Source organism: Convolutriloba macropyga, chromosome 12 (assembly GCF_964194025.1).
Source record: "Convolutriloba macropyga chromosome 12, txConMacr16.3, whole genome shotgun sequence".
NCBI lineage: Eukaryota > Metazoa > Xenacoelomorpha > Acoela > Convolutidae > Convolutriloba > Convolutriloba macropyga.
In genome coordinates this window covers 24,848,278-24,862,611 of record NC_134479.1, presented here as the reverse complement: position 1 = coordinate 24,862,611, position 14,334 = coordinate 24,848,278, and positions in this window count along the sequence as shown.

The following is a 14,334-nucleotide window of genomic DNA, read 5'->3' as shown; positions in this document are numbered from 1 at the left end:
AATTCTATAGAGTGACGGCATAGTGTTTATAGAAACCTGAGAAAAAGATCATTAAAAAAACTTAAAAACACAAAAAAACATGAGAATTCGGTAATTTTATGAACTTTGAGTCTTTTCTTTAATCCCTTTAACCCTTTAATTTGTAACGAGGTGAGTCGTTAATTTAGTAACGAATTGAAATACTTTCACAGAAAAAATAAGGTAATTATATGAAGCCAGTGTAACAAACGCTTGTTTTCCAAATTGAACAAATAAAAAAATCTTGTACGTTTAGCTTGCAAACATATTTAGTACGCAAAAACATCTTACGATGGGAAAAACATTCACCAAGGAAAATAACCATTAAAATAATTGGCTTCAAAAAACGTCAAGCGCAGTTATAAGAGCTTATCGAAAACAAAATTAATTTTAGATTATTGCATATAATTACGCGTGCATACAGGTTGTAGTGGTGAATTCCATAAATTGTTTTGATTCTTGAATTTATGCATGCAAAATTTGCGAAACGATAAATCATTTTAACACTGGTTTCCAATCAAAATTTGTGAAGTCCTGAAGTAAAATATAAGGTTCAACCAAAATGCTAAATTGGATCACGAGCGTTTTTTTGATGACATAAAGGATTTTCTTAAACACCCAGAAGTTTTTTTTTATAAAATTAGCGTAGATCCAGCGGTATTGCATTTCAAAAATTAAATTGATTTCATGTATTTTTTCGGACTGAAAAATATCATTTTGTTGAGTTTTTCTCGGGTATTTTTTCTAATGTTTTTCCTGTTCTTAATGAGTATAGAAGTTAAGTTGAGTCATAGAACCCCAATTCTGTTCACAATAAAAATACTGTACACGATCAACAGTTGCGAAGACCTTAGAGATAAACTCAATAGACTTTAGAGAACAACACAGTACGTTGATTCAACATAACAGTAGTTTATAGCAATAAAAATTGGTTCGGGAAATGGAATCTGATACTTAAAAAATGCTAAATTTAATGAGAAAATTTGTCAAAATTTAATTGGAAATACACTTCAGGAGAATTCATTCAATTCAACTTTGTTCACGTCCAATTGTTGCAACCTTTTTTTACGGCACTTTATAATATAGAAAAGTGTCTCACACTATGCTTGTTAATGCATGACATTTTCTAAGTTTCCGTGGGATTAACTGCACAATTATTGTTCCGACCCCACTTGTGGGGGGAGGAACTATATACTCAAATGGGTTTTTTTTTGTTCAGTCAATTTTGGCCTATCGATAGATTTGTCGTGGAGAAATGTGAGTGGTATCCTTAAAAAGCTGGTTCAGCGTAGAACTCAAAAATAGAAAGGATTTTTGAATTTCGTTTTTTTGAGGAGTTATCGAGGATTGAAGTTTTGTGTGAACAGGTGACATTTGTTCACTTTTAGTGTAATTTTTCTCCAATCTAAGACATTTCTTTAAAAAATTAGTATTTCAAAATTAAATTTCACGCCAAAAAATGGTCCGATTTTCTGTTCCTAGTAGACTAAAGGCCATAAAAAAGACTACTTCTGAACTCATATTTCAGTTTACTATAAAAAAATTGAACTCTATTTGAAAGCTCTTTTTTAATAAAACTTTTCTCTTTTTTTGCTTTTCTTAAGTCACCTAGAGACAAGTCACTTCTTATATCGAGCTTCTATTAATGACAAACCTCCTTTACAGTCAAATGAAACCTAATGAACAGAAGACATCCTTTTCAAAAAATTGCTCATGTTTTTTTGGCTTTGATTCTGAGTTTTCGTAACTTTAAACGAAATTCTGAATTTATTTTTGAAATTTAACTAAGTCCTATGGCATGGATTGATTGACTAACTGTGCAATATGTTCCATAATGAGCATTAAGTGAACATATCTAGTGCTTTGAGGGGACAACTAAGGGCTGCTAAGACTTAAAAAAAATTTTCGAGTTTATTTTGAACATTAAATTATCATAAACTTATTATTGTGATTTTTAAGTCAGTCCAGGGTTGACAGCGCGCTCTTCCTTCGTACTGCAACCAAATTTCGTGAATTGTTAATCAATTTCAGTATTAACAGGACACTTTTCTTTTCTACTGCAACCAAATTTAATCTGGTTATCGGTTTTTTCTTCTAACTATTGGTTATATGACTTCAATGCCACATGATTTCAAAAAAAAAATTGGATATTTTCGTATTATTGGTTACTTTTTAAATCTTATCACATTATCCAAATATTGACAGCTCACATTGGCTGAAGGAAGACGTTAAGTGGATTACAGATAAAAATTTTATGAAAAGTGGTTGAATTTTTGGTTTTCGCATTTTTTGTTGTTGTTTTAATGGTCATAGGACTTAAAATTCGCGTAGATCCAGCGGTATTGCATTTCAAAAATTAAATTGATTTCATGTCTTTTTTCGGACTGAAAAATATCATTTTGTTGAGTTTTTCTCGGTTTTTTTTTCTAATGTTTTTCCTGTTCTTAATGAGCAGAGAAGTTAAGTTGAGTCATAGAACCCCAATTCTGTTCACAATAAAAATACTGTACACGATCAACAGTTGCGAAGACCTTAGAGATAAACTCAATAGACTTTAGAGAACAACACAGTACGTTGATTCAACATAACAGTAGTTTATAGCAATAAAAATTGGTTCGAAAAATGGAATCTGATACTTAAAAAATGCTAAATTTAATGAGAAAATTTGTCAAAGTTTAATTGGAAATACACTTCAGGAGAATTCATTCAATTCAACTTTGTTCACGTCCAAATGTTGCAACCTTTTTTTACGGCACTTTATAATATAGAAAAGTGACTCACACTATGCTTGTTAATGCATGACATTTTCTAAGTTTCCGTGGGATTAACTGCACAATTATTGTTCCGACCCCACTTGTGGGGGGAGGAACTATATACTCAAATGGGTTTTTTTTTGTTCAGTCAATTTTGGCCTATCGATATATTCGTCGTGGAGAAATGTGAGTGGTATCCTTAAAAATCTGGTTCAGCGTAGAACTCAAAAATAGAAAGGATTTCTGAATTTCGTTTTTTTGAGGAGTTATCGAGGATTGAAATTTTGTCTGAACAGGTGACATTTGTTCACTTTTAGTGTAATTTTTCTCCAAGTTAAGACATTTCTTTAAAAAAATAGTAATTCAAAATTAAATTTCACGCAAAAAAATGGTCCGATTTTGTGTTCCTAGTAGACTAAAGGCCATAAAAAAGACTACTTCTGAACTCATATTTCAGTTTACTATAAAAAAAATCGAACTCTATTTGAGAGCTCTTTTTTTAAAAAAACTTTTCTCTTTTTTTGCTTTTCTTAAGTCACCTAGAGACAAGTCACTTCTTATATCGAGCTTCTATTAATGACAAACCTCCTTTACAGTCAAATGAAACCTAATGAACAGAAGACATCCTTTTCAAAAAATTGCTCATGTTTTTTTGGCTTTGATTCTGAATTTTCGTAATTTTAAATGAAATTCTGAATTTCTTTTTGAAATTTTACTAAGTCCTATGGCATGGATTGATTGAGTAACTGTGTAATATGTTCCATAATGAGCATTAAGTGAACATATCTAGTGCTTTGAGGGGACAACTAAGGGCTGCTAAGACTTAAAAAAAATTTTCGAGTTTATTTTGAACATTAAATTATCATAAACTTATTATTGTGATTTTTAAGTCAGTCCAGCGGTGACAGCGCCCTCTTCCTTCGTACTGCAACCAAATTTCGTGAACTGTTAATCAATTTCAGTATTAACAGGACACTTTTCTTTTCTACTGCAACCAAATTTAATCTGGTTATCGGTTTTATCTTCTAACTATTGGTTATATGACTTCAATGACACATGATTTCAAAAAAAAAAAAAATTTGGATATTTTCGTATTATTGGTTACTTTTTAAATCTTATCACATTATCCAAATATTGACAGCTCACATTGGCTGAAGGAAGACGTTAAGTGGATTACAGATAAAAATTTTATGAAATGTGTTTGAATTTTTGGTTTTCGCATTTTTTGTTGTTGTTTTAATGGTCATAGGACTTATTGTGATGTCTTAATGATTACCGATGCATGACAAACATAAGTATACTACCATCGGAGCTTCTGTGAGCGTATTTATTGACTTCCGCTGAAAGCTATTGAATTTCATGGCTTTTAATTTAAGAATAATTTTTCGAAAATTTTTTTGGACACTAACAAATCTAAACACTTTCGCGAGGACTGTTAGTCAGTGTCAGTATTAACAGGACGCACTTGCTTTCTACTTCAACTAAAACTAATCTGGTTAGCTGTTTAATCTTCTAACTTTTGGTTATATGACTTCAATGACACAAGATTTCAAATTTTTTAAAATTTTTTTTGGATATTTTTGTATTATTGGTTACTTTTGAAGTCTTATGACATTATCCAATTATTATACATATTATCCAAATATAATTGCAATTCCATTGGCTCAGAGAGGACGTTCGGTGGATCACAGAGAAAGTTTTCGGAGAAAAGCTACTGGTTTAATTGTCTTCGACACTTTCTTCTCGCACTTTTCTACTGAATTTTGGTTTTTGCCTGTTTGTTTTTGCTTACAAACATAAGACCTTATGTGATGTCTTGTTTGTTATCTATGTATAGCAAACATCTTTGTCCTCCGATCGGCTTACATCTGAGCGTAGTTATTGAGTTCTGTTGAAAGATTTTGAGTTTAATGGCTGTCAAGAGTTTAAAAATAATTTTTCGAAAATTTTTTGAACATTAACCAATCCTAAATTTTTTTCGTGAAATGTTGGTCAAAGTCAGTACTAAAAGAATCCATTTCCGTTCTACTGCAGCCAAAATTAATCTTGCTAGCGGTTTTATCTTCTGCCTATTAGTTTTAAAACTTCAATGCCACGAGATTTCATATTTTTCTTTATTTTCGGGTACTTTGTTTTATTTGTGGATCGTTTTGAAATCTTATCACATCATCCTTCTGCTGATTGTCCCCATTGGTTTAGGGAAGAAGTTCAACGGATCATATATAAAGTTTTCAGCGAAGAGCTTATGATTTGGATTGCTTCGACATTTTCTTCTGTCACTTTCCTACTGAATTTTTGGGTTTTGCCTGTCTCTGTCGTTGTTTTAATAATCAATAACTTGTTGTATGGTCTTATAGATGAAAAACAATTGGCAAACAAACTTATAATTTATCGTATTTACTGGCTTCCGTTGAATGCTAATGAATTTAATGGCGTTGATAATACGTGTTTTCTCGAAAATTTCGTGCTTCTAATGTATTTAATCATATATGATGATTTTTTGAAACTATATTGATAAAAGAAGGAAATCCCATCTTGACAAATTAACTTAAAACAGAAGAGTTTCTAGTGAAAAGTTCATTTTTTAATGCCTTCGACACTTTTCTCGCTCAATTTTTTCTTGAATTTGCTGTTTTTGTTCTTTAGGTAGCCGTAAAATGGTCACAGGTCTCATAGGCTTCTAATTGAGGATTCATTGAATGATGTTATCCGAAGCAGTCAGTTTACAGCGAATAGTCTTAAAGTTTATGATAAACATTTTGAAATGTTTTTGACAAACATTTTGAGTTTCTCTTTAGTTTGTTTCAATGGCATAGTCTGACCAAAGACAGGTCCTTTTGGTTTTGTAATGACCTTTTAGTAATTTATCGAGGATTATTTATTTAGTTAGGAATAAGTAAACTTGTGTAGTTAAGGTTTTGTCTGACTGCATTTTGATGTTGTTACTAGGTGTTTTTAATTTTAGATATTCAGTTCTTGCTGTGAAATTTTTGTTGGTGCAAATCTTTTTTGTCTCTTAGTCTCTTTAATGTCAGATCATGTTGATGCTGTAATGAGGCATGGCATTAGGTAATTCAGTTAGTAGATAGATTGTGTAACGATTTTTTAAAACTCAAACATCTATTTTTGTTATCTCTTTATTTGGTTGACAATTTAGTCAAAAATGTAGATGAGCTCGGGTCGGAACATCATGTGCGAATGCACATTAACGATCCGCCTTGTTTTTGTTGCTCTCAAAACTCACAGCCGTTTTACTCATACATATCTGAAACCACAGTGTATCGAAACTTGATAAGAATCTGGATAAGAAACATGAGAAAAGATGTTAAATCTTGATAAGATCTCGGTGAGATTCTTGGTAAGAAAACGTCGAGATATGTACGGACATGCAAGATCTTTGCAAGAAGTTAAAGAAACAAGAAACATCATCAAGATCTTAGCAAGATTTTTCAAGTTTCAGGGGTTTGAGAGCAAGATTTAATAGGATTATGCAAGAACTGTCAAAAAATTGTGTCGGAAAATCTTTACCTTAAAGTTAATCTTAAGGTAAAGTTAATGTAAACATGACCTTAACTTTATCTTCACAAAATTTTACCTTAAATCCCTTAAAGTAAATTTAACTTAAGTTTATTTTGTGTGTTGAGTTCTCAGAAGAGCTTTGATTTCTTTTATTAGGAGGAGATACATCGAGCAGCAATCAGAAAAGATAATAAGTGTTGTTAAAGTTTTGTCAAGATTTCGTCAAGAGCTGTCAAGAAATGTTCTTGGTCCATCTTGATAAGATTTTACAAATTGATCAAGTTTTACCATGAAATATTGGTTTTTCAAATTCTTGGCAAGATGTTTCAAGTTTTGCATGAATTGTCAAGATCATGCATGTCATATCAAAGGTTCATCAAGTTCCGATTCCCTGTGTCAACTAATTCATTTTTTTCTCATCCATAATATAATATGCTAGATTAGCATTCAGTATGCAAAACAGCGGAATTTGCTCTTTTAACATTGAATTACTCTTTTATTGTTCCATATGGGGAATGTATAATCGGTGCCGGTTTCTTTCTTCAGTCAAATTTTCACTTTTTAATTAAGAATTGTAGAGAAAAAAACAGAAACACCATTAAGTAGCCCGGAAAAAGATAAATATCATTAGAAGTTTTTTTTAAGATTTTAAAAAAAACATGTAAATTTTTTTGCAGGTTAAAGAAGGGGAGCAGTTTTTCAATATTCAAAGTAAAAAGAGTTGAATGTAATTATTGAGTTTTTTTTTATTTAGTTGCTACAAAACTGTCATTACTTTAAATAAAAACAGTTTTGATTATAAAACAAAATTTTTTGAAAACAAACAATATATTGATAAACGAAGCAAAGAAAAGATTTCTTTATAAAATTGAGCATTTCAAAGACAAAAGCAGTGATGAACAAACGTTTTTTTAAATGTTTTTTAAAATTAGAAATTCAGATTTTCTTGTAAAGTCTTGCGCATAATTTTAGATAAAATTTTGCTAAAGGTAACATTCGTCATTTTAACACATAATGACATAAATGAAAAAAATTGGCTATTCAAGAGACATTCTAAAACAGACTAAGAAGTCAAGCAGTTCAAGAAAGCATGATTTAAGAAAAGCGTTTCAATTTTGAACCTGCTTACTTCAGACTTGAAATGAGTCTGATGTTTGCACTCTACAAATTGTTTCATGTTGAGTGGCAGTTTGATTGATAGCAAATTCTATTGCAGTCGTTTATATTTCTTTTTAATAGCAATTTTTTAAAAAAGTAAAGATTCTTTATTGAGTTCAATTTTTTTATCTCTATTGGTGCAAAATACTGCCCACATTTGGTTAGTTAAATAAGGGTTCTATACCAATATGATTAGCCAATTTGATCACGTAGGAAATTTTTAAAAGAACTAAAAAAAACAGTCCATTTAGAAATAAGCAACGAAGAATACTATCTTTGACAACACTGTAACCGTCGTCTCAGTTTATCCTTTGTTCACTTTAGAATGCATTTGCCCTACTTGACTCAAAGTTGGCTGAGTTAACAAATCACAGAGTTCACCTAAGTAGGTTGTTTAAATACAAGAAAACTTCAATTTTTCTCTCCATAATTTGTGAATTTTTTAATTTCAATTTTTTTCGATTTAAAACGTAAATGTTGATCAGAAACTTTTTTTTTGAGATTGAAATAACCTTCACACTATTAGAGTTTTTCAGAATATATCACGAATCAAAATCTTCAAACCAATCTTATACCAAATATACAAAACTGGACATAATCAACAACTCTGATTTTTGCAAAATTCTTGATAATCAGTGACACTTAATAGGACAAACTGACAACTATATTTTGAGTCTCATTAATCACTGACGCTTCTATCAGTTGTGCTTTTTTCAATGAAAAAGACTGAGATGAGAACAAACATTCATTAGTTTTTTTGCTACTTTGGGCCTGTAATGCTGATTGCTTAAAATCTTTTTTCTGAATTATTTTCTGTGTTTGTCTAAGATAAAATTGCTTAGCAAGTTATTGCTCCTGCTGAACTTCAGTTTTCTTAATTGCTGCTTTTTTGCAAACTATTTGTTAGTGTATCTGTTTTGGTATCTGCTTATGTCATATCAAATCAAGGGCTGTAAGTTGTTTCTGTTTTCATGCTTAAAAAATAGTAATCAAGGTTATAAAAAGTTTTAGTTTGAGTTTTGCAAAATGATTGTCAAACGAAATTTTCCCTCTGAACAAAAGAATTTTTTGATATGTTTGATAATCTTGATGCATATGCTAAAATTTTGTGGGATACGCAGACTCTCACGAGGCCATCTTGTTTTTTCAAACAGTTGGTTTCAAAAATTTCGAAACGCAAAATCATTTGTGAGTTAACACATTTAACACATGAGTTAACACGTGTAACACAAAGAGGTTGTTTTAATACAATGTTTTCATTTTTTTACAGTTTATGCATATAAAAAAATTATGATGAGTTGATTCAATGTAAACACTTACCAAACGTGGAATGCAATATAAAATTCAAACAGGCTCAAGAGCAATTTTAAATAGGTAAAAGATTTTCTCAGCAGATCTGAAAATTCTTGCAAAATATTTGCGGTGGTGTATTTTCTAAAACATTAAAATTGATTTCAGTAGTCTTTTCTCGAGAGATAATTAAATCAAATCTTGGAGTTATTTTTCGACTTTTCAATTATTTGAGTCGAATTTAAAGAACATAGAAGGTATATTAAAGTAGAGAGCCCCAAATCAAATCCCAAAAAACAAAAAATTTAGTGTTGAAAGTTTTCCATTTTCCCATTTTTGTATGACATTGAGAAGTAAATCGTAATTCTGAACTTTTTAATAAAATTGGAGTTGACAAGAATGCAACCAAGAAAATATTTCAGAAACTGGTTTTATTCAACTGAATGTCAAAAGCCCGGGGGGCAGCTAATAGTTTTTGACTATTGAGCTCTGCCTTTAATGACGTTTTTGTTTTCCTAAACATATTGTCACTAACGATGGAAACCACTGATATCTCAGAAAGATATAAACAAATATATTTGCTGTGTCTCATTCAAAATAAAATTCTTCATACTTTGACTTTATTAGAATGAAATTTAACGAAGCATTATTCAATTTTCGAGACTTGTCGTTAACGTAATTCGTTTTGTCGTCATGTCACATAGTTGTTCGTAATAAGAGCAAATTTCATTGGCTCTCTAGTAAATCGTAATTGCATCTATTAAATAGTTTTATTGAAATTCTAGTTGCTAAAAAATTTAGCAGCTTTTTTTATTAAAAGTTAATTAGTATTTCGTTTGTACTAATTTTTATAATTTACCTTGTTATTGTTTTGTTCCATCTCATTAATGACATGCGTGTAAGGCTCTATGTTGTGATATGACGGTTTGTTTCCATCTCTTTTGATCAACTTTGACACCATTTTTTTTTAAAAACGCATGATTGGTTTTCTAGATTCTCCCATTTTTGTCTCAGTAAAAACAGGTCGCATCAATTTTTCGATTAGGCTGAACCGATTTCCTGTGGGTCTTAAAAGCGGTATCCTGATCAATTTTTTGGAACAATTAAGGACTCAGGTGTCACTATTTCTCTCAAAATTAATTAAAAAGTTCGTTTTTTAGATTTTTGTTGATGTTTGTGTTTTAGGTACATGCTTTGTTGATTATTAAATAAAGTTCCTTATTGAGATTGATAACAAGGCTTCTGGGATGTCAAGATCATTGAGATTGTTTTTCAGGAACTATCTTGCTATATTTTTTTTACAATTCCAAGTGAGTGGATGGTACTTTTGCCGTATGTAAGACATTTTCTACATGAGATTTAGCTTAAAAAGTGATGAGCATGTAAACCTCGTAAGCATTGGGTTTCATTAGAGATTCTGGTTTGTTTTTTAGCTTTAATTTTAGTGGGCTAAAGTTCCCGAGAATGACTGAAATTGAGGAGAAAAAGTTCGTTTTCAAGGTTTTGAGGAAAAAATGCTTGCTTTTTCTTGTTTCGTGAAATTAATTGAGCTTTTTTAGTTCAGTATTTTTCTGCTAATTTGTACTTTTTCAATCAGTTTTCTCTTTTCCTACCTCTGGTTCCTTTTTATATGTTAAACAAATGTTTACCTTCATAAACAATATTTCTTCTTGTTCTCTTAAATGTTTGTTCAAAAACATTGCATTTAAGACTTTGAAACTCAACACTTTCGTTTTTCCTACAATTTATGAGACTATGTTTGTGGGGTTCAGATTTCTGCCGCTGAAATTTTGTGTTTATAAAGTCAGGTGTATCCTCGGTGTTTTTAACTGTGAAATTTATTTAATTTTGGGAGTTGATTTAACAGTGGAGTTAACATTGGAGTTGATTAAATTTTTAAACCAAATGTCTTTAAGAGTTCAAACTGGCCAATATAATAACATGAAAAAAATCGAGTGCGGAATTGAGCGACTTACAATCATGAACTAGTCTTTCATAATGGGAAAAATTCCGATCTCTGCTTCATTCGGTACACAAATAGGCAAAAAGGATGAGTGTTGTCAGAACGCTTTGTGTAAACGCATATTACCATTTCCAAGGATTTTACCAAACAAAAACGGGGAAAGGAGTGTAAAGAGGTAAGTTTTTTTAACCCGTTAGTGCTTCCCTTAATAAGGTTTAAAAGCGGAATTAACAAGAGTAAAAAAATAAGGCGGAGGAACTACTCATCTATTTGCTATGACATAGTGTTAGAGCCATACTCATCTACTTACTTTTCCAAGTATGCAATGATAAAAAATTTTTCATTACATACTTTGAACTAGCATTAGATGAATGCTCTGTCAATATGAGATACAGCCGACGGCACTTGCAGGCATTTAAATTGCTAATCGATGAAATTATTCAAATTGAATTTAGTAAGAATAAATTAACGGTAATATTAACTACAGATTTAGCATCAAAATCTATTACATGTTTTGTTAAGAAAAATTGAATACTAACATCTGATAGTCTCTGGCAATACGTTTAATGAGCTTCGACAAATCAAGAAAGAAGTCAACTCATCCAAAATACGAATGTCGATATTTATTAAATGACGACTACCAAGCTGATAGCCCCTGCGTGATTCCCGCAACAAAGATTGCAGTTTCAATTGCTAGAAAAAACTATCCGCTTTTTAAAAGTAAAAAAAATTGCCTTTAAATAGAAGAAATCCTTCATATCGTTTATACGCAGAACTGATGCCAAAAGTCTCTCAGCAGATATTGTGAGTTCTCAGTTATAACGATTTCTATTTGACCCGTGTTAGACCGTTCACCAAGTACCTGAAACTTGTCCTGAGCTATTTTCATTTTTTCGTTGCATCTTACCTAAAGCAAGCACATGAAATACGATATTTGTTTTTTTTTTCTTGATTCTCAGACAATATTCAGTAAAAAATTCACTTAAATACACTAAAAAGGCCGCACCCATTAGGCTCAAGATCACGGAGAAATCAACAGTCATATACATATCTAGAGCTATCGTTTCCTTCCTTGGACAATCACAACTAAAATGTGCTTCATCTTAGAATTTTTGTTCCGACCCCTCTTGAGGGGGGGGGGGGGGGTGGAACTATATATTCAAATGGGTCTTTTTTGTTCAGTCAATTTTGGCCGATCTATGTATTCATCGTAGAGAGTTGAGACTGGTATCATTAGAGAGCTTGTCCAGCGTAGAAAATGGAATTAAAAAGATTTTTCGGATTTTCGTTTTTTACAGGGAGATATCGAGGTTTAAACTTTCGAGAAAATAGAGTGAATTCCGTTAATTTCATTCACCTTCTTAAGGAATTTTTGACTAAAATTTCGCCAATTTCGATAAAATTTAAAAAAATTTTCAAGAAAACATTGTTGATTCTACGTTTAAAGAGAAAATATTTTGTCGGCTATTTTCATTTAATTCTTTGTCATAAATTCCGGCCAAATATTTCACATAATTCAGACTTTTTCATTAAAAACAGCACGAAATAAATTTCTTTAGTCTACTCTGATTAAATTTGCTGGACGTGCACTTCCAAACACCACTAACACAATCGTTGAAGACTCAGAATGGCGCTTTTTCTACTTCAAATTCCGTTGAGAGTGCTCTGTAATTAAAACTTTGACGTTTTTTGCTAAATTTATCCGTTGATTATCAAAAACGCAGCATCTACTTTTGGTTTTTTAACTAACAAAATATCTATATCAACGATATTCGAAAAATTAATTATTCCTGATAGACAATCAGCATAAGCAGGAATAGGTTTTACCAAGCTTGGACCGTTACAATCCAAAATTAATTCGGATTATCATCAGTCGGTTTTTTATATAAAAAATTCGATCTTTTTTATACTAATTAAATAACAGAACGTTTCAAAAAAAAGCTCACTAGTGATAAGTCCTATTGGCTTCCTAATTAGCCCTAAATTATTATTTCCAGTTGATTGCTTGAAAGCTTATGGTCAATTTGACTTTTAAAATATTTGATTTTTAAATGAAAAATGGCTTATTGAAATTTGCATCAATTTTTCTCTTAATTTGGTCAACTTGTAGCTCAGTGTCAGCAATCAAAGAGTGCTCCTTCTGTTGTTATGGTGTTCCGGCTTTGATACTACTAGATTTCACCATTTTTTTTTTAAAATTTTATGTGTTTGCCCAATTTTCATGTTTTCTAGTTTTGTCAAATTATCACGGTATTGGAGGATTATATATCACATTTTTTTAAAAATAATGCACAATTGATAATATTTAAATCCTTAAAGATATATATTGTGGTTCTTTACGGCTTTGACAATATTTTCTCGAAGAAAATAATTGAAATTTTTAATTTTTTCTTTATTTGTCATTTTTACTTTGTCTTTTTAGTCGTATTTAATTTCCTGTTCAATGAACCGATTTGATTGGCTTTTCATGGAAGAGTAGATCAGCCAATGTTCTGATATCAGACGATAGATGATGGCTCTCATGACTTTGAAAACAATTGTTTTCCAAAATGAAAAAAAAAAAACACTTCAAATTAGCAATTATGTTCCTTTTGTTGCCTGTTTGTTACCTGGTCTCGTTTATTAAAGGTCAAAGATTACACAATTTTTGTCAAAGGAGGGTGTCAAAAAACTTTGGTGTCACAAAATCCAATGTTTATAAAGAATTTGTTATGACTTTACTGGCTTCGACACGGGTTTTTCACAAAAAAAAGTAAATTAATTTTTGATTTTCGTCATATTTGACGTTCTTTTTGTAGACGTAAGACATGTTCTGGATAGTTGCAGGTCTCAAGGGCTTCCTTTGGAAAAATAAACGAACCTTTTCAATTTTTTTATTTTGTAATTAATGGCTTTCATTTCTTTGGAGATAAATTTTTTTCGAAAAGAATAAGTATTACATAATTTTTAAGTTTTTTTCTTTTTTTTGTCTAATTGCTACTTAGTTTCATTAATGAACGGTCATATAATACATTGTCGGTATTCGACGAAGGTGCAGTCGAACATATTTTTGGCCCCAAAATATGGCTTTACGGCTTCCAATGCATTTTTTCGCAAGTTTTTTTGCTTTGTTGATTTTTTGTTTGTTGTCTATTTGTTGTTCTTTTTGTAACTGCATAAAAAATTGAAGACCGAGAGTTCTTAATTCCCTTCTATAAATACATTGGTAATTGTAAACCTATGGGATAATTTAGTTGATTCCTGATTTTCATTACTTTGAAAATAATTGTTTTGTAAAAAAAAATCAGCGAATTTTCTAACTTAAAAGTTTCTGTTCATTTTTGTCTATTTGTTACCAAAACTTTGTTATGAACTGGTGAATAACCATTTTTTTCTATTGCTTTACATGTTATTTTGCGTATGTTCAGTTTTATCTCACGCTATTTTGACTTTGTTATTAAGTTTTGTTTTTTAAAACGGACATAAACTTTTGATGTAATTAATGTTTGTTGTTGTTGTTTGATTTTGCCGTTCGTCTTCGCTCGCTTTCTTAATATCTTCATATCTCATCAATCTAATGCATCATTTTTTACTCCACTGAGTTATTTGCTTTGGAGGCTATCTTTTCGTTCATACACCAGTTTTTTGAAAAAT